At 39.2% G+C, this 23,181-nt stretch overlaps 1 protein-coding gene across 4 annotated transcripts in view; it reads left to right on the plus strand.

Annotated features, from left to right (window-relative positions):
• LOC134537774 (uncharacterized) overlaps positions 1-23,181 on the plus strand; it is a 118,082-nt gene that overhangs the window by 27,755 nt on the left and 67,146 nt on the right. Inside the window, exon 1 of one of the 4 annotated variants that reach the window (XM_063378562.1) lies at positions 18,776-19,075. The exons of the other annotated variants lie outside the window; for them this stretch is intronic. The gene's annotated coding sequence lies outside the window, so the exon portion shown is untranslated. Of the gene's footprint in view, positions 1-18,775; positions 19,076-23,181 lie in introns of those variants that run through there. 4 annotated transcript variants of the gene reach the window in all.

Raw genomic sequence — 23,181 nt, forward strand, 5'->3', positions numbered from 1 at the left:
AGATCACTTTACAAATTGGATGGGCTGCCCTTCCAGTCGCTGTACAAACAAACCATTGCCAGAAAAATCCTGAAGGGCTGCCCTTCCAAGGGGCATCATTTCAGTCGCCCCGGCTCTAACACCTCCCCGATCAAAGGGGAGAGTAATCCCATGACAGCATGGTCTAAACTTTACTTGCAATGGAAGTTTTCAGACTGTTCTGTAAGCTGACTCCCAATCTACCCTCAAGGGCGCATATTTGGGAGGTGTGGTGGAGGTGCCGACCTCGAGTCGGAAAACAGTTGGTGCTTCTAGCGCGATACCACCTCTGGACTGGCGAGAGCAGACATCTCGTAGGCATAGAGAAACCGTGATATCTGAGCGGTAACCGTAGAATTACATGTAGGAGAAGTGAAGATAAAGGTGTAATGCAAGTCCCTTGAAGGTGCTTTAAAGAATCTTTACCATGCTCATTTATATATTTAAAAAAAAATACAGGTTTGAAAACGAACTACGGAAAAACAACTACTCATCCACCCTCAGGTATTCTTACCTGCTTTTTCGTGAATATGCCAATCTGATATGTAGAACAGTTTTCAAATCGCTTGGCTTCTTCCGAAGCGCTCGAGAGATTAGGAAGGGATACTGATGGAGCATTAGCCGTCAGAAGTGAAGCTGTTTTTTTCCCTCATATTTTCCTTCTGATTTTCACTTACAAATATGGTGGATGTTTGTTTACATTTGTATAAGCCATTCTTGCCGTCTTTAATTAACGACTGTAGTTAAGCTGTACAGGAGAAAATTAATCAACATATTACTGGTTAATACGTTTATATATATTAAAAGTCCAAAACGAATCTTCATAATATAAATGTAATGAATGATATGAGTTGACATTTTTCTCCCATTTAACCTCCAATACAGGTACAGCTGATACATTTTGTAAACAAACGGCCGCCATATTGGTACGTGGAGTACACTGAAATCCCTCTCTCTTTTGGCTTCGTCCCCTAGCCAAGACTCGGACGTTATGCTCCATCTGTATGTTTCCCTGATCTCTGGCTCGAATATCGGTGCGACTATCGTGATTGCGGATCTGACGAAACCTTGGTGGCATCACATCCAACAAGGCGGCTAACACGTATGTTAGAAGTATTGGGGTCACCAAAGAAAATCTTTAAATTTGACGCTCCACAGCCTCACGAGAGTAAAAAACGTAATAATAACGCCAAAACTACGTTTCAAAGAAATTAATTTTCTTGAATATTATAAACTTCAGTGCCTATTGAGTGCACATAGGCCTGGGCCGCCGGGTGAGATGACCTGTTCTGGTTTACCACGTGCTCAAAAACCTTTGTGGCGCAGATTTCGTGGGCTTCCCCTTTCGAATCCTACTGGTTTACGCCTCTTGTTCGACAGTAACCAATCCACGAATTCCCGTGCGTGATTTCCAATTTGAAAGGAGGAGAGAAAAAAAATTCCGTTTACCGTTCCGCACGACGCGACGTGCTTATAGTTGTCTGTGTAATTTTGGACCGCCCGGTATTGGTTGGTGTTGAATATTGTTAAGTTTCTTTGAAATGGATAACGATGTAAATGGCGTCGGTTAATCGGCCAGAGCAGACGCCGTCGAAGCGGTCCAATCACGCACAAACAAGTCTGCCTTTGCACCACGCACTGGGAAGCCTTCTTTTCACAGACGAGAGAGCCAAACTCCCGATCGTGCATCTTCGGTTTTTTTTTGGTTCATTGTAACTCATGATAACTAATGGTCAATTAGGTTAGGTTAGCTACATTATAAATACTTTAAAACATTTTGGACGGTTGATTGTTAGGATAGCTACATTAAAGATACTGTGAAATCATGTAAACGGTTTCCTAGCCCTGGATAGCTACATATTAAAAAGTTATTTGCTAAGCAACCATAAAATGATTTTACAGTATTTTTAATGTAGCTATTACTTACCTAATATAACCAACCATCCACAATGTTTTAAAGTATTTATAATGTAGCTAACCTATCCTAATCGACCGCAAAATTTAATGCCACATCGGTTTATACAATTTGACAGAACGGAAAAAAAGCTAGCCTGAACTTCGGGGAACTTCGGGTGTGGCTCTCTCGTCTGTGAAATGAAGGCTTCCCCCACGCATTGGCCACAACACGATACGAAATGTGTTTGTGGTAGCTTTGAATATATATACTGTATAGAAGTCGCGAGTGGATAGGATTTACTCTACGTTTTTCAAAAGCGTATGATGAGCAGCTTGGGAACTTCACCGCTGCAGTGCGCTGCCGTAACGCCCTGTATCGTCTTAGTTGTTATTTACACGTTAGAGCGCAGCACTGTCGCCCGCTGTCATTCCCCGCACCCCCCACCAATCATTCACTGCAGCTCGAGGTCGTTCAACGGGAGGGGGAAGGGGTGTATGAAGAGTTCGACACTTGTCCGCCAGGGACCACCACGAGTCGATGCCCTAGAGATGGTGGCGATTACGGCGGGTGAATTAACCAACTACCTCAAAACCGTATTAGAAATTTTAACCTGGGCTGGCGACTTCTATACAGTATATATATTCAAAGGTGGTAGCGAGTTCTATCTGCAGGGATCGCCCTACACCAGAGTGGTGTGTTCCCGAGGACAGAGAGAAAACAACGCGAGCGAGTCTGTCAGTACTCTCCAGTGATGTGTGAACATCCAAAACCTCGGTGGCGAGCAAATTCATCTGTTCTCACGTTGCAAATGAACTCATAATACGAAACTCGGACCCGAAATTTAACATAGAATTCTGTAAAAATAATATCGAGCGTAATAAATATACGCAATTTTTTTTTCCAATGAAATTTCTGGACGCGAATCGCACGTAGTTTCCGCACCCGCCACTAGAATTCGCTGCCGGAGTAGCTACGTCGACTATCGAATCATTCCATTTGCAGACGAAATTTTCAAACTATACAGGATAATGTAACGGCTCCGATGAACTAGATAAAAAATAAAAGACTTGGAAAAAAAAAACCAAATCCCTGTTTTTGACCCGATTTTCGACAAGGAATCTTATTAATATCTGCCCATTTTAATACTATAAAGTTTACCTTTGGCTTTGTGAATTTTGGTTCGCGCCACCTGCCACAGATGGCAGCACCGTGGTTACATATTTCCTTCCGTTCCATGCGACTTCTGTTCCATTCACGAAATGACTCCTACCAAATGCCGTATACCGAGACCAAAGATGTTAACAAAAAAAAAAAAAGACTAAAATCGTGTTTATAAACTACGAATGAAACTCAGAAACGTAAGAAACGCAAGCTGTAAAACTAAAATAACGACATTTCAAATATTCTTTCATAAACTACGCAACACGCAAACACGCAACGCAAGCATCGCCAAACTTTCAACTTCTTGCGTTTCGGCTTCCATTTCCGCCTTCCATACCCGAAGTGGAGAGTTCCGTAAACTTTTAAAACGCAGACGTTATTTCCATAGAAGTTTACGATGTTGAATTTACTGTGTACCGGTACTTGCCGTTTTCACTTGTTAAACTTATGCACAAATAAAGAAAGTAACATTTTCGAATCAAATTATTGACAATTTCACATGTTTTCATGATAAACATGAATTAACTAAAGAAGCCCCGGGAAGAGATTCGTTTTCTACTGTTTTACAACTTAAAATTGTAGGGTTGTAGATATCTAGCGTCTTGCGAGCTTTATTAACGGCCGTTATTTTCTTGCAATGTTTGCGTGTAGCGTTCCTTGCGTAGTTTATGATCTCGGCCTAAAACAGAGTTGTGACAAAAAAAATCCCTTTCGGCACAGCCTACAGGCGTAGGTAGAATTCGAAGTACTTATTTCTTCTAGAAATGTTTTGGAAACTTCTATAAACTCGTGGAATATTTTAAGAACTTAATGTGCATAATATAATTTAATGGTCTCCTATATTCAAAAAAAAAAAAGATTAAATATTTTCTCAAATTCTATGCAGCGAAATATTTTGAATGTTTTTAACTCAATGAATCCAGCATTGAATAATTTCATATATGGTAGTTATGCAATTATTTTTGAACTTCAAACACTTTATCATCCTTGCACTAATACGTGGTCGTAAAAAATTGATTTGGACTAAGATTAAGATAATATTAAGGTGGTTGAAAAAAAATTCGAACAAATTTCATACTACCAAAGTTTTAAATTGATTTGAACCCCTGTTTTGACTGTAATAGTTCATTTCATGATAAATTGTTTCAGCCAAAGTTTTAGATAAAGTTTATGAGTTTTACAATAAAATTTCACCCATTGAAGTAATGGTTTTTTACAAAAAATTTACTTTAGACAAAAGTTTTTAATAATTTTTATAACAAAATATACATTGATTTGATTGAGTACATGATAGGGAAGTTTTAAATCCTCTTGCAGTAATGGTTTCTATTATCCAAAATTGTTTCAGACATAAGTTTTAGATAAAAATTACAAGGTTTATAAAAAAATTGAACGGATTCGATGGTGTGCCTACGAAGGGAGTTATGTTTTTTTTTTCTTTCCTACAACCCTTGTTTTATTTCCCACCCCTTGAAGTTATAGTTGGGCGTATCTAAAACTTTTTTTTAAGACAAACGTTTATGGTATTAGTCCTATAAATTATAATACGTTCAAACGGATGTGATATTCGTCATATTATGGGAGTTATAGAAATTTTTCTGTTTTTCAAAAATCCTTTCCCATTTCTACCCCTTGGGTCGTATATTTCATATTAAAGAACTCGACCGAGGTTTTCCATGTCTATATTTTATGTATCAGTTTGGAAGTGATTCGTGAAAAATTACAGCAGTTACTGTGTCCAAAAAAAGTGATATATATATACATACATATAACTTTTGATTTGACGTTTGTTTTGGGGTCTACGGACCATGAAACGAAAAACTATATAGAAATTTTTCCGGAAGTCGCACCATGGTAACGGTTACCATAGGTAGTATTTCTTTGAAATCTACCTAAAAAAACTAGATTCACACACTGAAATTAAATCAACTTAATTAACGTTGACAGTCGTAACGACTACAAATACGATTTTTGGATTGACTAAAGAAAATATGTAGTATTTGCTTTGAATATATATACTGTATAGAAGTCGCGAGTGGATAGGATTTACTCTACGTTTTTCAGAAGCGTATGATGAGCAGCTTGGAAACTTCACCGCTGCAGTGCGCTGCCGTAACGCCCTGTATCGTCTTAGTTGTTATTTACGCGTTAGAGCGCAGCTCTGTTGCCCGCTGTCATTCCCCGCACCCCCCATCCATCATTCACTGTAGCTCAAGGTCGTTCAACGGGAGGGGAAGGGGTGTTTGAAGAGTTTGACACTTGTCCGCTAGGGACCACCACAAGTCGATGCCCTAGAGATGGTGGCGATTGCGGCGGTGAATTAACCAACTACCTCAAAACCGTATTAGAAATTTTAACCTGGGCTGGCGACTTCTATACAGTATATATATTCAAAGGTATTTGCTTAAAAAAAAAAAAATCCGTTTACGTTATGAGGCACTAGAACGCGAAATACGTTAGATATTTCCTTCGAGCAGCAGCCACAAAACCGGTGATTGAGGGAATTCGCCTTGAAATGTATTCGGGAAGTGGTCCCTTGCGCACTGAGTCACGCGGACTGCTAGGCTCGCACTCCCTCGCCCACCGCGCGAGCCAATGACGAGCCAGAAGCGAGACGAGGGCCCCGCCCACACCGAGCCTCGCCTCAGCCACGCTCTTGCGAACTTCCTTATTCGGAGGCTTTGCTCGCTTCTGCTGACGAGCGAGCGTCCCACAAGGACACCGCCGAGTGACTAACGGTGTTAGCGTTACCAGGTGATCATCAACTCCTTGGTGCCCAGAATCAAAGGAGAAACTTCAGGATCCTTTGACCCCTAAAAATCCACCTTCGTGCATCTTAGTTTTTTTTATTTTTTTATTTTTTTTGCAGTTGTGAAAAGTAAAATCTGGGTTAGGTAAGGCCTGTTACTAAATCCCATAAAAAAATTGTTCTTAATTCCCCCCCCCCCCCTCCCTCAAATCACAAGGTTAGGTTTTCGCACGTCTAAGTGGTCGTAACCAAAATAAAAAGTTGTTTTGTCAGTGACATTAAATATATATATTTTTTTAAAGCGACTGCGAAGTGGCTGAACTTCGGGTATGTTCGGGATTAATCGGGGACCACGAATCTTTGGCTTCCCGCAGGCAGTGTCGGCCTAGAATTTGCGAAGTCCTGGGCCATTTACGTTTGCGGGGCCCTATCATTTTGGAGAGGAACCTAACTTGGAGTGAGGGAGGGGGGGGGGGGGGGGTTGGGACGTATAGAATAGCCCTCAGAGAAAAGAGGTATTGAAGGACACCCCTCTGGAAAATAATAAAAAAAAAAGGTCTGTAGTAAACATTTTTCAAGTCCACCTAGTACTTGAATTCGAACAGTGGTTTTGCTAGTTTATCTTAAGAAATTTTGTTCTCATAAAAATTAGAATAAGTTACGTTATCTTCTTCTACATATTAAAATGGTTGTTGGTATATATGACGTCGATAAACTCCGACACGTTTGACCGATCACAGTGAAAGTTGGCACATAGAATTTTTTTTTTCATGGAGAAGGTTTTTATGCTCTCCATTTTTTTTTGTAACTCTCCACTAGATGGCTCTGCAGCGCATCAGCTTCTATACCGTTCAACCGATCGCTATGGGTAAATTAATTTTTGTAACAGAAAATCGTAGGTCACGGACTTACAGACAGTGAGTGCGTGTCATATCCCTACGTCCGCCACACGGTCATATAGTAAGGTCTGGCAACTTCACATCTTTCTAATTGGTGAGATCCGTCCGCTTAGTAAGATGCTTTGTATATGTGTACCTACTTCAAACACATTACAAAAAATAATGTATGGGCCATTGCAACCAATTCCAGGCATTCGCAAGATAATTGAATCTTTTCAGTATCAGTAATATTTCATTTTTCATCTTTTTTCTACGACGCTTTATAGATTATAGATTACATACAGACCATCCATTTTTTTTTTTAGTTATACAGAGGTTTATAAATAAACAAACACTGTCAGAACAACGTCTGCCGGGTTATGCCAGTGATAGTAATTATTTTGCACACTTTACGTTCAAATAATGAAGGCAATTACTGCCTACATCTGATTTCGAATAGAAAAAAAAAGTTCCCTTCACCCTGTGTTCAGCCCGGGCAACGCCGGGTACTGCAGCTAGCGTAATGAAATGTTCGTGGGTCGTGTGTTTAATGACAAAAACATTTGAAGTTAAATGCAGCTTCTGTGGTAAAAATGGCTGGCGTGACAAGAGGGGCGCCATGTCGTTAGGTGAAAAAACGTCTGTTTTAAATGCCGGAAATGTCAATGCTAACTTCTCCAATGCTACCAATGGGAAAATCTAGTCAATGTGAGTGTTACATATACTGGAAAGTTATGTATGAATGAAAAACGAAATAAAACACCATTTATTTTGTTCTTCTGAAATAATCCATTTGTAATTATTAAGGTGAGTAATTTTTATAAAAGGGGTAATAATAATAAAAACTACTTTTTGGCAAGGTTTTTCTGACATTGTGATCTAATTGTTCACCATTTTAACAAATGATTAGGTTAGGTTTATGTATTACAAATCTGTGATATAGAGAATGAAAATGGTCAGTTGGGTTAGGTTGTGTGGACAGTGGGTTATGATAGGTTTGGTCCATTTAATATTCTTTAAAATGAGGATGATTGGTTAGGATAGTGTTGAATATGTTACAGTTGGTTAAGTTTGTTTTTTAGTATTGTAAAGTTGGTGTAATTTCCGTGTTGCGTATTTGTTGTTTTGTATAAGAATGGCCTTCTGGGCGTTCAGTTATATTGTGGTGTTGAAACAGTAAAGTCATGGAAACGTCTATTGTCTTATTTCATTACAGTCGCAACAGATAGGTTAGCTACATAGCTAAAAACAAAAGAATTCCGAAGTCACCCGAAGGTGAGGTATTTCGGTAATGTTCGCGGCATGTCGAATACTCGGCATCAGTGGCGTAGCCAAGATTTGTGTATGGGGAGGGGGGGGGGGCTGTTAAGAAGCATGCGCCCCAACCCCCCCTCTCCCCGTATTAAAGCCGTGGGTCCGGGGGGTTCCTCCCCCGGGGAAAATTTGGATTTTAAGGTGTAAAATAGTGCTACTTTTAGCAGTTTTCGGTACTTAAATTTAAATATTGTAATGGTAAATTTTTTTAAATTAATTTTAATATGAAATTTGTTTGAGTGATGAATAAGAAATTAATTAAATATTTGGTGCTAAGGGGGGGGGGTTGACCCCTAACCCCCGCCCCCTCCTTTCCCCCCCCCCCCCACCCACGACTACGCCCCTGCTCGGCGTGAGTCGCAGGCTTCCCGGCAAGGACCGCGGCTGTTGTCGCTGGCACCTTTGAATATATATACTGTATAGAAGTCGCGAGTGGATAGGATTTACTCTACGTTTTTCAGAAGCGTATGATGAGCAGCTTGGGAACTTCACCGCTGCAGTGCGCTGCCGTAACGCCCTGTATCGTCTTAGTTGTTATTTACACGTTAGAGCGCAGCGCTGTCGCCCGCTGTCATTCCCCCGCACCCCTCATCCATCATTCACTGCAGCTCAACGTCGTTCAGCGGGAGGGGGGAGGGGTGTTTGAAGAGTTCGACACCTGTCCGCTAGGGACCACCACAAGTCGATGCCCTAGAGATGGTGGCGATTGCGGCGGTGAATTAAATTACCTCAAAACCGTATTAGAAATTTTAACCTGGGCTGGCGACTTCTATACAGTATATATATTCAAAGCTGGCACAAAGCCCTTGTCGCCGGCAGCCGGCGCACTGGGAAACAGGAAGTGCGACGTCGGCGGGGGCGGTAGGCCGCCTGACCCCACTGGACACGTGTACTCGGCTCGAGTCTGTCACGTTTTAACTCGCCTAGAGTTTATTTATTTTTTTTTTGACGTGACGTCTTGTAAATCGACGAACGCCGGCTGCACGCACCAAAAAAGTGTCCCGTTACGCGCATTGTCCCGTTACGAACATTGTCCCGTTACGCTCGTTGTACGCTTGCGCCGCCATCTATCTCTCTTCCACTACGATTGGAACAACCATCGATTTGACTTTTTTTCGAGGCACATTAACTCTTGACACACTCCCATTCGTTTCCTACTTTTCCTATCATCGTCCTATCCTTAACAGAATAACACAGATTGGAAGAAGTTAAATAGCTAACATGTATAAAAGTTATAGTTAAAATAATCTGTTCGTTAAAGTAATAAACATATTTGAATTAATGAGTGCAAATAAAAGTAAATTTATCAATTAAAATGTAGATTTAATTTCACTCCTTCTTTGCATTCATACAAAATAGTGATAATTCAATAAAAATGATTCAATGTTATTCATAAAAGTATGAAACATTTCATCAATGTTTTGTTATGACGTTGTCACGTTAAACTATCGTCCGTAAACCGACTTTATAGACAGCCAATTTTTTTTGACGTGATAATGTCTTATAAATCGATGAACGCCGGCTGCACGCACAAAAAATTGTCACGTTCCGACTGAGCCGAGCGTGCAAGAACCGGCCAACCACCGTGCGAGAAAATCTTCTATAATATCAAACAGGTTAAGGCGGATTTTTATTTTAACTAATTGTTCGTGATTATATTTAAACAAATTATTTAAATTAAATTTGCATAAAACTGTAAATAATATTTGAAAATTAAAAAAGTATGCAATTTTTCATCAATGTTTTCTTATGACGTTATCACGTAAAATTATCGTCCGTAAACCGACTTTACAAACAACCCCCTTTTTTGCAGTTCTCGAAAGTATTTAGTACTAGTGTAGGTGGCGGCAGTAGATAACCTTCCACTACCCAATTGACCATAAACAATATTAACTGAAAAAAAAAACAACAAAAAAACAGATGAAGATAAACCATGAGAAATCATTAAAATTAAAGCTCAAAAAAATCCTCAATATGATTTGTTAAATCACTTTGACGAAGCCAAACATAATTAATAAATAAACCACCTAACAATCTAATTCAAATACAATCATGAAATATACAAGAAGAAATTTATAAAGATTATACGCGTAATAAACCATACCCTCTTAATTTTGGTCTGCAGGGTTACCCAGCCGGTGGTAAGTGTACCACTAGTGGTACGTGGCAACGTTGCAGGTGGTACGCGATCAAGTGCTGTCAAGTTACATTGACCTTGATGTTGAAAGTTTGATAATGGACAGACAGCAACAAGTTTCGCACTAAAAATAGCTGTTTTTTTTATGAATCCTTATTTTCGGACTCAGTCTAAAATAATTGTCTAAATTTTTTTTTGTGTAATGTTGGTCATTTTGAATTGTCTATAATTTTTTTTTGAGTTATGTTAACAGGCATTTTGCAATAGACATGTTATTTTTACCTAAATTTAGATAGAACAAATAACCATAGCTTATATATCAATATCTAAAACTAAAAGATTAAATAGGCCTAGTGCCTATTGGTACATCAAAGTTTCTAAAAATGTCAAGTGGTACGCAGTTGCTAAAACGTTGGGAACCCCTGCTCTAGACTTAGCGAGGCCCTGTGCCATTTTACTTTTGCGGGGTCCTAATATTTGGGAGTGGTGCTTTTCGCCGGAAAGTCTGAGGGTTTCGAGGTCCCTCCATCACAAAACCTGAATAATATTTTCCTTAAAAAAAATTATTTTAAAGCCAAATTTGACCTTAAATTCCGATTATGATTTTGCTAATTTATTTTGATAAATTTTTGCATTATTTCCTGATAAATTATACTCGGGCTAGTTTTATAAATGCCAACGATAAAATTCGGGTCAATTGGCGTCATTACGCGAGGCAATACAAATCTTTGAAAGGTTTTTATACAAAACATAACTCAATTGAAATCGAAATTATTTTGGCCAGTAATAATAAATTAAACTTTTTTTTCTCCTTAAATGCTCTAATTCAGTCCATTTGATTATTTCATACCAGGCAGGCCTAAATCCTTTATTTTTACATAAAAAAAAATAAATTACGTTTATTAAGAAATGAATGTCTATGAATTCTCATATGTATTAAAAATAAAAGTATATAATAGTACAAATATAATTTAATACTTTGGCTGTATCCGAATACATAGGGATGCGTCCTTAGCACACACATCCCTACATCCCTTAGCAAATGCAGCCACAATGTAGAGGACGCATTTATAATGGATGGATAGTATCCGAATACTGACAGTTAACAGGTGGTGCTAGTAGTAAAAGTATTCGGATACTATCCATCCATTAGAAATGCGTCCTCTACATTGTGGCTGCATTTGCTAAGGGATGTAGGGATGTGTGTGCTAAGGACGCATCCCTATGTATTCGGATACAGCCTATGTTATAATTTATAGTCATCCTGACTTTTGCTAAACGTTTTGGTATTAACTTTTTAATGAATTTTAACAAGATGGGCAGTATTTTAATAACATTCCTTATCGAAAATCAAGACCAAAGCTGGAATTTAGAATTTGTGAAGTCTTTTTCGCTTTTATCGGACCCGTTTATAGGTAATAGTTTAAAATTTCCTTCTGTTTTGTGCAGTTAACGTGCTGCCATCTAAGCGCGAGACGATGGCAATCAACGTTTACGGTTCAGGCAGCGAATTCTAGCGGCGGTTGGAGAAAGCTCGGCATTGAACAGCGCGACGCATTGCCATGTGGCTTTTTCTAAAGCCGGGTTTGTAAATTACGCAAGAAACGGAATAACGCAAGTAACGCGTACCGCATATTATAAGTTTATTCGCAACATAAGAACACATGAATTTGCTCGGTACCGAGGTTAGATGTTACACATCCCTGGTGTATTGAAATACATTTTTTTTTTTTAAATAGTACGTAAGTGGTTTGGCGTTCAATATAATCTTGGCGGTCCCTTCATTTGAAGCTTATCGTATTGTAGGCAAAAATAAATGCAGTGATTTAGGTTGCACGATTAACCACCAAATAATAATAAAAAAAAAAACTCAAGACGACTGTGGTTCTTTTGAATTACCGTTGGCCAGGGGCTGAAACAGAATTGACACTTGCGAAGGCCAGGAACGGACTCAGAAATTCGTTTGGTGGGAGGGGGGAATAGAACTAATTCTCTCGTTGTTTGCTTTTAAATTATTTTCATTTGTGGGTATATTCCCCCCCCCCTCCTTTCTTGTATGCCCCTTTCAAGGGGGCGAGGCATAGAGTGTGACTTCCGAATGAAACCGAGGGAAGGGGGATTAATATCTAACTAATAATAACTTAGGCTATATAGAGTATAGTATTAGATCCGGACTAATTTAATAGTAAGTAGTTACACATAGGTATGTATTTTCTGATAAGTATTTAAAATGAAAAATAACCAAAAAAATTTACTCGAGAAGTCATTAAAATTATTGCATCTTTTATCCTACCGGTGGATTCTGTAGCATGACCCATGCCAGTTCTTGCCACATGAGTACACATAGTATGCACCACACATACGAGAGCCACCAATGTTTACAGGGTTTTTTAAATCGACATGTTTGAGAGAAATATGTTTGATCCAAAGTAACGTTCGTTTGAGAAAAAAATCATTGCGTGAACACAGTTAAATATTTCAAGAATAAATTTATTAAATAAAATATTTAGAAAAATTATACGAGTAAGCAATATCTATAATGTTTGCCGATGCACCAGTTACGCCAACATTCTAAAACATAAATTCTGACACGCGTCGCGGTAACGTCGTGCCGCGACGCGACGGATATAGGAAGATATCTTTGCGAATCGCGCAAGTCTTTCGTGGCCGCGAGGTTCCGTCGCGCTGACGTCACGGATGCGTCGGCGATGACCAGCTGGCGACCCGGGTCCGGACCGCGCAAGGCTGGGTTCACAATTTAAAAAAAAACTTGGTAGTCCGTAAAGTCGGTTTACGGACGATAGTTTAACGTGACAACGTCATAACAAAACATTGATGTAATGATTGCATACTTTTATGAATAAAATTGAATAATTTTTATTGAATTATCAGTATTTTGTATGGATACAAAGAAGGAGTGAAATGAAATCTACAATTTAATTGATAAATTTACTTTTATTTGAACTCATTAATTCAAATATGCTTATTACTTTTAACGAAGAGATTATTTTAACTATAACTTTTATACATGTTTGCTATTTAACTTCTTTCAATCTGTGTTATTCTGTTAAGGATAGGACGATGATAGGAAAAGTAGGAAACGAATGGGAGTGTTTCAAGTTTAATGTTCCTCGAAAAAGTCAAATCAATGGTTGTTCCAATCGAGTGGAAGAGAGATAGATGCGGCGCAAGCGTGCAATGAGCGTAACGGGACACAGCGTAACGGGACAATGTGCGTAACGGGACACTTTCGTGCGTGCGGCCGGCCTTCATCGATTTATTAGATGTTGTCACGTCATAAATATGGGGTTTGGCTGTGTGTTGTACCTGAAAAAATGTGCACAAAATTGGACATTTTCGTATTTTTTGTTTTTCTGTTTCGTATGAAACATTTTTATCGAGACTGAACGACCAGTTAAAACACAGCTACGACAAGCGATTAGTGAGTAACGTAGACATGTCTCCAAATGTATGTACTCCTCGTAGCAAAGCGAGTGGCGATTTAACGGCAGAAATACGCCGTGGTTTCAACAGTTTTCAGTTCATTAACAATTATAGTCATTTAGTACTGAAGCAAATTACTTCACGAGGAAAACTACGTGTAGCATCCAGTACTATTAACTTTAGGCATTTCATAGAGTACGATGCTTTAGGGTTGGCTGATTTAAACCACAATGGTTTAATCCATGATTTAAAACAAGTGTTTTTTTTTATAAAAAATTAAATGTTTTTTCTTCAATAATGTATTTTTAAATATAATATATAAATAAATTTTAATGAACGGTCTGATTCCACTCTAATATCAACAATAGTTTGCTAATTAATGTGTATTGTGGTTTACATGAACAAAAGTTATATACTAATCCAAATCTTATCATTTAATTTATCTGAATAAGTTATAAGTTATAACAGGATTAATACTCCTGTAAAGTTAAATTAATTATTGAATTGCAGTTAAAGTGTAAAAACCAAGAGTAAATAAATGAATTTATTATTTTTAAAAAATTACTTCTTGTGGGAACTCTCCCACTGTACTGTAAATCCTCATTATGTGAAAGCACTCTTTTTATGGAGAAAATTCTTCCTGTGGAGAAATACCCTTACTGTGGTTAGTTCCAGTCAGATGTGCAGATTTGCTGGATTTCCATTCGTCAGTCTTGGTTTTTCTGCTGTGGTGTGTGTCCATAATTTCTCATAAAAACCCATATTCGTGGTTTCCCAGTAGTTCGAGATATTTTTCTTGCTACTTCATGTCGCATCCCTACTAGTATTAAAAATTTTAAAGTGTGTTTGTCCATTTGTCCTTTCATACGCAGCAACAGAGTTACGATTCGACATGATTTTTTTGCATTTAGATAGTTTATGGCTAGGGAGGGTAGATTCAGTTTTATAGTAGAAAATCATAGGTGGTAGGTCATGGACACACAAACAGTGAGTTTGTGTTATTTCTCCATGTCCGCCACACGGCCGTATTAGTAAGGTCTGTCAACTTCCTGCCCTTCTTGACGATACCCATCCGCTTTGAAGCTTGCGAACTGGAGGCGCTGATAAAAGTTTAGTTTAGAACTTCGTCAATAGGTAGCGTTGCCTTGAATTTGTAACGCGCTGTCGTTTGGTGCGTCCGTCACGTCTTGTCTAGAGGTTACCTGCCTTCCCACAAAATTAAGCTGAAGATTGGCGTCCCTGTTTTGCTGATGCGCAGCCTTGATGCACTGAGACTGTGCAATCAATGGAACTTTTAAAATCAAATTTCCCGTTTTTCAAGTTCATGTCCTACAGACTTGAAACTCTGTAGTGATGTTCCTTATATTATGATGCGTTTAGCTAGTTTCTCTTAAAACCCATCATCGTGGTTTCGCAGTAGTTAGAGATATGTTTCTTGATACTTTATGTCGCATTAATAATTAACATCAATAGTTCTATAAACTAGGGTAACTAGGCCTATACCTTCTTTTCTTTTTCTCGCAGTTTCCTTCTCTTTATTCCTTAAGTATACTGATGTTTCCGATAATATTTCCTTATTGCGTATCCAGATTTAGTTTTAAAAAATTAAAAAAATGGAATTGATTGTGTTTGTGATACAAAGAGAAAATATGTGTAAAACTGTGAGGAACATTGTTTCCGTGAATAATTATTGTCCCGTAAAACGTATCCTATTGTATTTTAACGTAAAGTATTAAAATAAAATGAGCAGTTATATGTGTTTGTGATGCGAAACTGTACTATAATCAAATAATATATTATTTTAAAAATATGTATTATAAAACTTTGATAAAAACTGGATAAGCAATAAAGAACAATTACCTTGTTTCCTTATTGTAATACCCTTAGCGATGCAAAGGATCCTTCTATTTCAAGGCTGCATGTAGTGAGAATCTATAGCCGTGCAATGATATCTGGATTCTTTCGACACTTACACAACCTGGTCAATAAACAAAATAAAAAAAAAACTTTTTGGCGGTCATTCTGCGTTTACAAAAATTTCACACTATTTTCAAGCAATTTTCAGTAGTTACACTTTCTGGTTCATTATTTGACAGAAATATTTTATCATAAAAGGGTGTAGACAAAATTATATATTTTTTTGCGTTTTTTAAAAAAAAAAGTGCCACAAATCCTTCGAGGGCCACAATAATGCATGAAAGGACTCGTTCTCGGTAATGTTATATAACAATCCAAGTAAAAAACTATACGCTATAGGTATATGCCTTTAGTTATTTTTACGTGTTTTGTTAAGAGAACTTTTAATGTTTAATTTTTTGTCTTATATATAATTGCAATTTTTAATCTTAAGCGGTTTGTCCTATGTTAAAACGCAGAGTGTAAAACCCTTTTTAAACATTTAACACATCAGTGCATATTTGTTCCAACAAATTGTCAAGGATAAGAAATAAGCCGAGTCGATTAGAAGGTAAAAATATAAATAGCATGATTGCTTTTCTTATAGATGACAATGAGCCAATGTCGTTTGATACCGGGATTAGGATGTGTCTGCAACGGAGGGAGCCTTTGCTATCCGCAGGTGTCTTATCCTCTTCCCATAAGGCGAGGCTTCGTTATCATTCTTGCTGACTTCACTTGTCGCGCCAGTTCTGAGGAAAATGCGATAGCGATAATCATTGATAATGGCGCCTTTCCCCTTCGCTGGTAGCAGATGGCGTGTGCAGAGTTTCAGAAAAAAAGAACTAAAATCATAGCATCCTGATTTACTTTTAAGATTCGCTGTCACACGCCGCGCCGTATAGGCAATTGGGCAATAACACAAAATTTACTTATTTTTTTCGACCATAACACAATATACCTATCAATAAAAATATTATTGTTTATTACTTACCTTTAACATATTTTTTTCACTAGTATTACCCACCGAACAATCACCTGATTGGATAGAATTTTCTTTTAGGAAACCTTTCACAGAATATGACACACGATAAAAAAAAAAAAATCAAATTTTCATGAAAATGGCTGACATGCATAACTTTGTTTAAACATTCCGTGCTAGCGACCACGGAAGCTAGCATAGGATTCTTGCAAAGGCATCTTCCACGTTAAGTACTGGGATATTTAGTGAAAAAAAAAGACAATCTAAATTGGAATTCAAGCTGTTTGTACTAAAGTTAAATTACTGTTTGCACTGAAGTTACTTTACTGTTGGATTAGTTAAGGTGCGATGAGTCTCTATATTAAACTATTTAACTTTCAAAACACATTCTCTAAAGTTCTATGCGAATCCGTGTATTTATTAAACAGTTTAATTTGACACGAGAATCGTTTAAAATACGCCGGATAGAAACAAACACGTCAGCTTTGACACTTTCCGGCAGAGGTCGTCCAAACCGGATGGCAAAAATCACAGACCAACAATGACAAAAAAAAAAAATTCTTGTCTTGAGCGAAAAATTCCGTCGTTGGTTTGCGGGCTGTCAGATCTGTCGAGATAAGCTGATGCAGACAATGGCACACGCGTTTGTTTAGAAAAAAGTACAACAGACAAACGTTTTGTTAGGCCCTTACTACAATGACACGGTAACGTTTAAGCGGAAACTGATCCAGACCCGCAAGATATTTACGTTTCACTATCAGTCAGTCGACTCCACAATGCACCGAACCGTAACAAACGGCAACCTATGAGATTTAACTTCTTGATTACAAAAATTTTAATTAATTAAAAAAAAAAAAGATATACTAGAAGAAAATACAGTTGGGAGGTACATATTTCGTATAAATGACTCATAAAGTAATGATAGAACACTAGATATTTTTGTACGTCAAACAACTTTTCACCATTTAAAACATAAAACAAAATTGGTTACCACTGCGGCCAAATACTTTATGTGATCAGTCTCCGTTTCCGTGTCATCGTAGAACGGGCCTTAAAATTAACAAAATGTGAAGTTTAAACTGACGATGTGAAACTCGAGAAAACAGAAGTATTGTTATATTTTACGATCTCAACAATGCACTTGCCTACCGCGTCCACCATTGCAAGCGTTCCACTGACAAATTAGCCGTTGGGATTCTGGAAGGATCACAATGTCTGTTAGACGCCGTTGACGCTGTTATACTGCTGAGGATGTAAAATCTCAGACCACTTTGTAAGTCATAGTTTCAATGCATTAAGTGTTTTGATATTTCATTATTACTGCACCTTTGTGAAGATACTAGAGTAGGTACTATTAAGTGTTAAAAATTTAACAGAAAACTATTGTATGTTTGCGTGCCGTTAGTTAACAAACCCACATTATTTCAATTACATCAGCTAAATTTGGCATTTCTGTTGACAAAATGGCAATCAAATAATGACCTTGTGAGCAGTATACAAGAATAAGCCTATAAGTCCGTGGTATGTGTGCAGAAGACAAGAATAGTTCTAATTCAAGATACTGTTTTGGACATACGCAATTGCTGGTTACTCTTTGTCATAAGAAACCACAATAATGGACAAAAAGAAATGAAAAATACAAAAAAAAAAGATATACATGTAAACACACAGAAAACGACTAAAATCAGCTGATGTCAAAAAATTGAAACACAAGCAGCACAGAAAATTCAGAGGAAGGAAATGAGTCAAAGTATTATCACAGCACAGACGGACAAAGTGGGCTAAAACGACAAGACAACAACAAGGACAGCAAATAAAGACAACATCTACATTGTATAACACAGCGACAAACAGGCGAACCCAACGCGCTGATACCAAACAGATAGTGTGGTCAACACAACAACACTAGGACGCACAGGCGAACCCAGCAGGCTTCCTAAGAAGAAATAACACGTTGAAGCTATCTTCCCCATTGCAAGAACCATCCAAAGAACGCAAGGATAGTTCTCTATGATATCCTTATCTAGGGTTTGGGCGCAGAAGACAAGAATATTCCTACATCACGTACTTAGTCTATGGTTTGTGCGCTGAAGACATTTATATGCCGTTAGTGCATGGGTTAAACCCCGCCCGTGTTATCTGCAGTGCAACCAAACAGCAGTGGGATCGACCGCAACAACTCGAGTATCACACGGAGCGCGTGTACACCCCGTCAGTGCGCAGCTCTCGCGCGCTCGCCCGTCTGCGTGGCCGTGTTAGTCCATGGCGCGGCCGCGGCGGCGTCGCAGCGCGGCTGTCGTCAGCGGCCGCCGAGCCAGCGCGCGTGACGCGGGCCCGGGTTGCCCGCGCGCGCCCAGGCGGTGGGGGTCCCTCCCGGCCGCAGCTGCCTGCCAGCCAGCCAGCCAGCCAGCCAGCCAGCCAGCCGGCCGGCCCCCAGTCGATAACGAAGAAGGAAGACCCCCGGGCGCGGCCGACTGCCGAGGCCAGCCAGTGTTGCCCGCGCCAGCGCTGCCTCCGCGTCGCCGCTTCGCCCGCGCTACCCACGGAGACCCCTGCAGTACTTCCTTCGCCCCGGAGGGGAATACATCCCCTGCACGAGGTGAGTTTAACGAACCGGTTGGCCATCGTCAGATATAGACACGAGCTTCCCCCCCCCCCCCCTTCTCCCCGAGCGGTGCCGGCAACGTCGCGGCGTTTTTCGGAAAACCCGAGGCCCTCGCCGGCCTGGATAGCCGCGCGACGGTGATAACGTTCGAAGCGGTGTCTTTCCGGAGTGCACGGAGGTTTCGGTTGGTTTCAGGGTAGGCGTGGCACCTTCCTCCGAGGTGTATTATTAGGTCGTGCGCTGGTCCTAGGAGGGAGAGAGAGAGAGGGGGGGGGGGGAGAAAGGCGACATGGCGACCGGAAAGCGAGCACACGCCCCGCGCATGGCGTGCAGACGCGGAGCGAGCGTGGAGGAGGGAGTGGGACGAGGGGACGGGCCGTAGCTTCGGCGGGGTTGCCTGCCTGCTCGTCGCAGTAACCGACGTGGCGCGGGAGCAGGCGGGCAAGGCAGGCAGCTGTCGCCGCCGCGCGAACACAAGAAGGCGGGCATCTGGTCACCTTGACACGCGGTGATGTAGGAGGTCTCGCGGAGAAGGGAGGAGGCGGCTCTCTCTCTCTCTCTCTCTCTCTCTCGCTCTCTCGTGTGCCGTGCAAGTGCGCGATGTGCCCCGACAGGGCAGGTAGTCGGGATGGCGGCGCCGCGTTTGCGCATGCGCAGGACGGACTACTTGCCGCTCGGGCTACCCGGGTGGGGCTTGGCTCCGCGTCCACGGAGGCGTCTCTTCGGCTGGAACCATGCTACGGCCCGTTGAGGCCCGTGGAGGCCCGTTCTACACTGGCACGGAAGCGTAGACTGATATCACGGAACGAAAGTATTTACAACGGCACGCTTGTGGGCACGTACCCGGGTTAGCTCGGCAGTGTTCAGCTCTTTCGTTTACGTTATTCGTTGCGACCAGTATAAGCTGTGGGTAGCCATGTTTGTTTACAATTTAAATACGTGAAAAATAGTTTCAAGTACAAAAAATATCTAGTGTTATATCATTACTTTGAAGCTTATTTTTATTAAATATATGAATTATAGCCGTGTTTTGTTCTCGGATTTTTTTAAAAATTAATTCTTTATAACCGTGAAGTTTATTATCATTGGTTGTCGTTTATTACGATTCCCTGCATTGTGGAAGCGACAGACGGATAGTGAAACTTTAATATCTTGCGGGTCAGGATCCGTTTCCGTTTCCGTGTAGTGGTAGAACTGGCTGCGCGACAGCGGTGCTTCAACTCTGCAAACGTTCTCTTCGGGGCAGTTCTTCACAGCGTAGATGTCAAGAGGACGTTTATCACATTCTGTGTACCTTTTATCTCTGTTTTGTATGGACTTGCTTCCCTCCCGGTAACACTTCAATACATCACACACGGAAATGACGAATCAGGAAGTGCTACGTCGTGCACATTGAAATTCGCATGTATGATTTTTTTTCTTCGCGAGAGTTTTCATTGCATCGTGGAAGTTTTATCAGGTAAATTGCCGAGTACGTTACTTGTGCATTTCTGAATTATTTTTCAATCCGAGTAGGATCACGAGGGGTATAAAGCTATTGTTAGACTACTATAATTTTTTTTTTTTTAATGTTTGGTCCTTAGACACTAGGCGTAGCTATTATTAAATCATAGAACATACTTGCCATGGCACACATTCAGTTTATTCATTGCACGGAAATAAGTGGTAAAGTTCTGTTTCAGCACCGTGTACCATCAGAGGCAAAACATATCCATCCAAATATTGCGGTCCCTGAAAATTTCCAAAATCTCTGTAAGCTGTCAACGTAGACTTTCGTCATAAATGTATTGGCAAATATTTTTGTCCTGAATACAAACTAAAATCATTGCTCTTTGGTTTTGTTTGACACCAGAATTGAGAAATGTTTTATTTGAGCTCTTGTGTAGCTTTTTTAGTGCAAGTGAAAACGTGAACAAGAAATAGCTTTATAGCAACATTTTATTAATGGGATTTAAAACATCCGATTTTACCTATTATAAATAGATTTCAAAAATGTTCCACCTTTTTTGTTTTGTTTTTAGTGTTTATATTCGTAACTAATTAGACTTACAATGTGCCACCATTTAAAATATTTTGTAGGACCCCGTTGGCGTTTAAAAATATGGCCGTCAATGTTCGCTATTGATCAGAACTGTGCTGATGTTACACTTCATACGGTCAGGTTGGTGAACTTTCTCTCGCGTGTAATGGCACTTTTCACTCGTATAACTGACATACCGGGATGGCTCAGTGGTAAGACACTGGTTACCATGATCCAGAGGACTTGAGAACTCGGATTGAAAACAATGTGATTTCGGTTTCCCATAAGCCTGGATTATAATAGTCTGTCGCGTCCGTCAGTCATCCGTCCATCCGTCATCCGTCCATCCGTCCGTGTCAGCCGCCGACGGATTACAACACTCCGCTCGTCAGAAATTTTGAAGGAAAAAAATCCCTAATGTAATTATATTATACAAACAATCACGTAACCAAGCACTTATAACTCATTAAACTAAATTTTTTTTCCACTCAGGAATTTATTTTCACATTTCCATAGTTACAATGCTTAATTCATACATTTCTGAAGAAAAAAAAAAGTATTTCAAACTGATCGTAATTGTGATCATAAATACAAACTAATAATTTAAATGCTAACCAGCCGTTTAGTTAGTATCAATCTGGGAACAGTGGGCGCCATTTATCTGTACTGCAATCTAAGCCCGAGACTGCAGCGGAGGTACACCCGTAAGCGTGTATACATGCTGGAGAAACAGTTGAATCCACACAGTCCTAGCCTTCTTGGTCGTGCGTATTTAAAAATGGCAATGACATTTATAACGAGGTTCTTAAAATAACAGTTTTAATGTCAAGCTGACATTTCACCAGAGTCTCATATTCAGTTTATAGTCATATCCAAGTCATTTTAGTCTGCTTATTAGCCAATGCCGAAGTTAAAGACTACGAGTCATCTAGAATGTGCCAAGATACTGTAGCCTATTATTAAAACAAAGAACCTATGTTTGTCTCCCAAGTGTATTTTTCTACAGAGTAGTCCGCAAAATCTTAGTTTTTTACACATTATATATACAAGAGCAATTAAATTAAATGAAAAATAAATTGGTGATCACTGATAAACGTAACACACACAATTATAATAGACTATACAATTGAAAACTACTACTCAATCGCCATACTTATCGAGACCCTTGCCATTACTTTTGACAAGTTTTTGAGATCTACAACATTCGTCAAAAACGTTTCAGACACAACTTTATGATGTAATGATATTATTAACATGGCTCTAAAACATTGTATTTTGCGAAGTAAAATTTGGAATGATAATTTTGGAAATAAAAATTTCTGTTGTATTTCACCAAGAGAAGCATCTAATAATATTCATTATTTATTTCTTGTTTTCAAAATTTTTTTTATGTAGTTTAAAATTAAAATGTTTTGCTCTTTTGAGCATAGCACATAATTTTACGGAATGCCTTGTTATTATAGTGATGGACTGTTATAAATAGTTTTTCCTGTGAAATTATAATTGGTTTTTAACACTGATTTTTTTGTCAGAATGACTACAACTGTGATAATTCTGCCAATATACACTAATTTAGAATCTGGAAAAAAAATCAACAAACATTAAAATTAAAATAATATTAAAACTTATTGGAATTAAATATTATATACCAAATTAAAATTTAAACGCTAACCAGCCAGGTAGCGTCAATCTGGCAACAGTGGTCGCCATTTGCTCTGCACTGCGACCCAAGAGCGAGACAGACTGTGCGGCCGAACATTGAGTTGGGTTTTCTTTTCTTCGAATTACCCTCTTATATGACCTACTGTTACATATCGTGTGATTATTGGAAAGAGTTGGTAACTAAAAGAAATAACTAGAGGTATTTTTTTTGCTTTCATCAATGAGACAAAATTGTATTTGTGAAAAAGGTTTTAATTCCTGAAACATTCATAATAAATATGCTTTTGTTCTTCTTGACTTCTTCTGAACACAGAAACCGTTCTCTTCGTCATGGTTATTACAAAACACCAGGTTTTAGAAACTGGACTTGACTACCTTTTTTTTTCTTCCCCAATAACCCCACGATATGTATGTAATC

This window comes from Bacillus rossius, chromosome 12 (genome assembly GCF_032445375.1).
Source record: "Bacillus rossius redtenbacheri isolate Brsri chromosome 12, Brsri_v3, whole genome shotgun sequence".
NCBI classification, from domain to species: Eukaryota; Metazoa; Arthropoda; class Insecta; order Phasmatodea; family Bacillidae; genus Bacillus; species Bacillus rossius.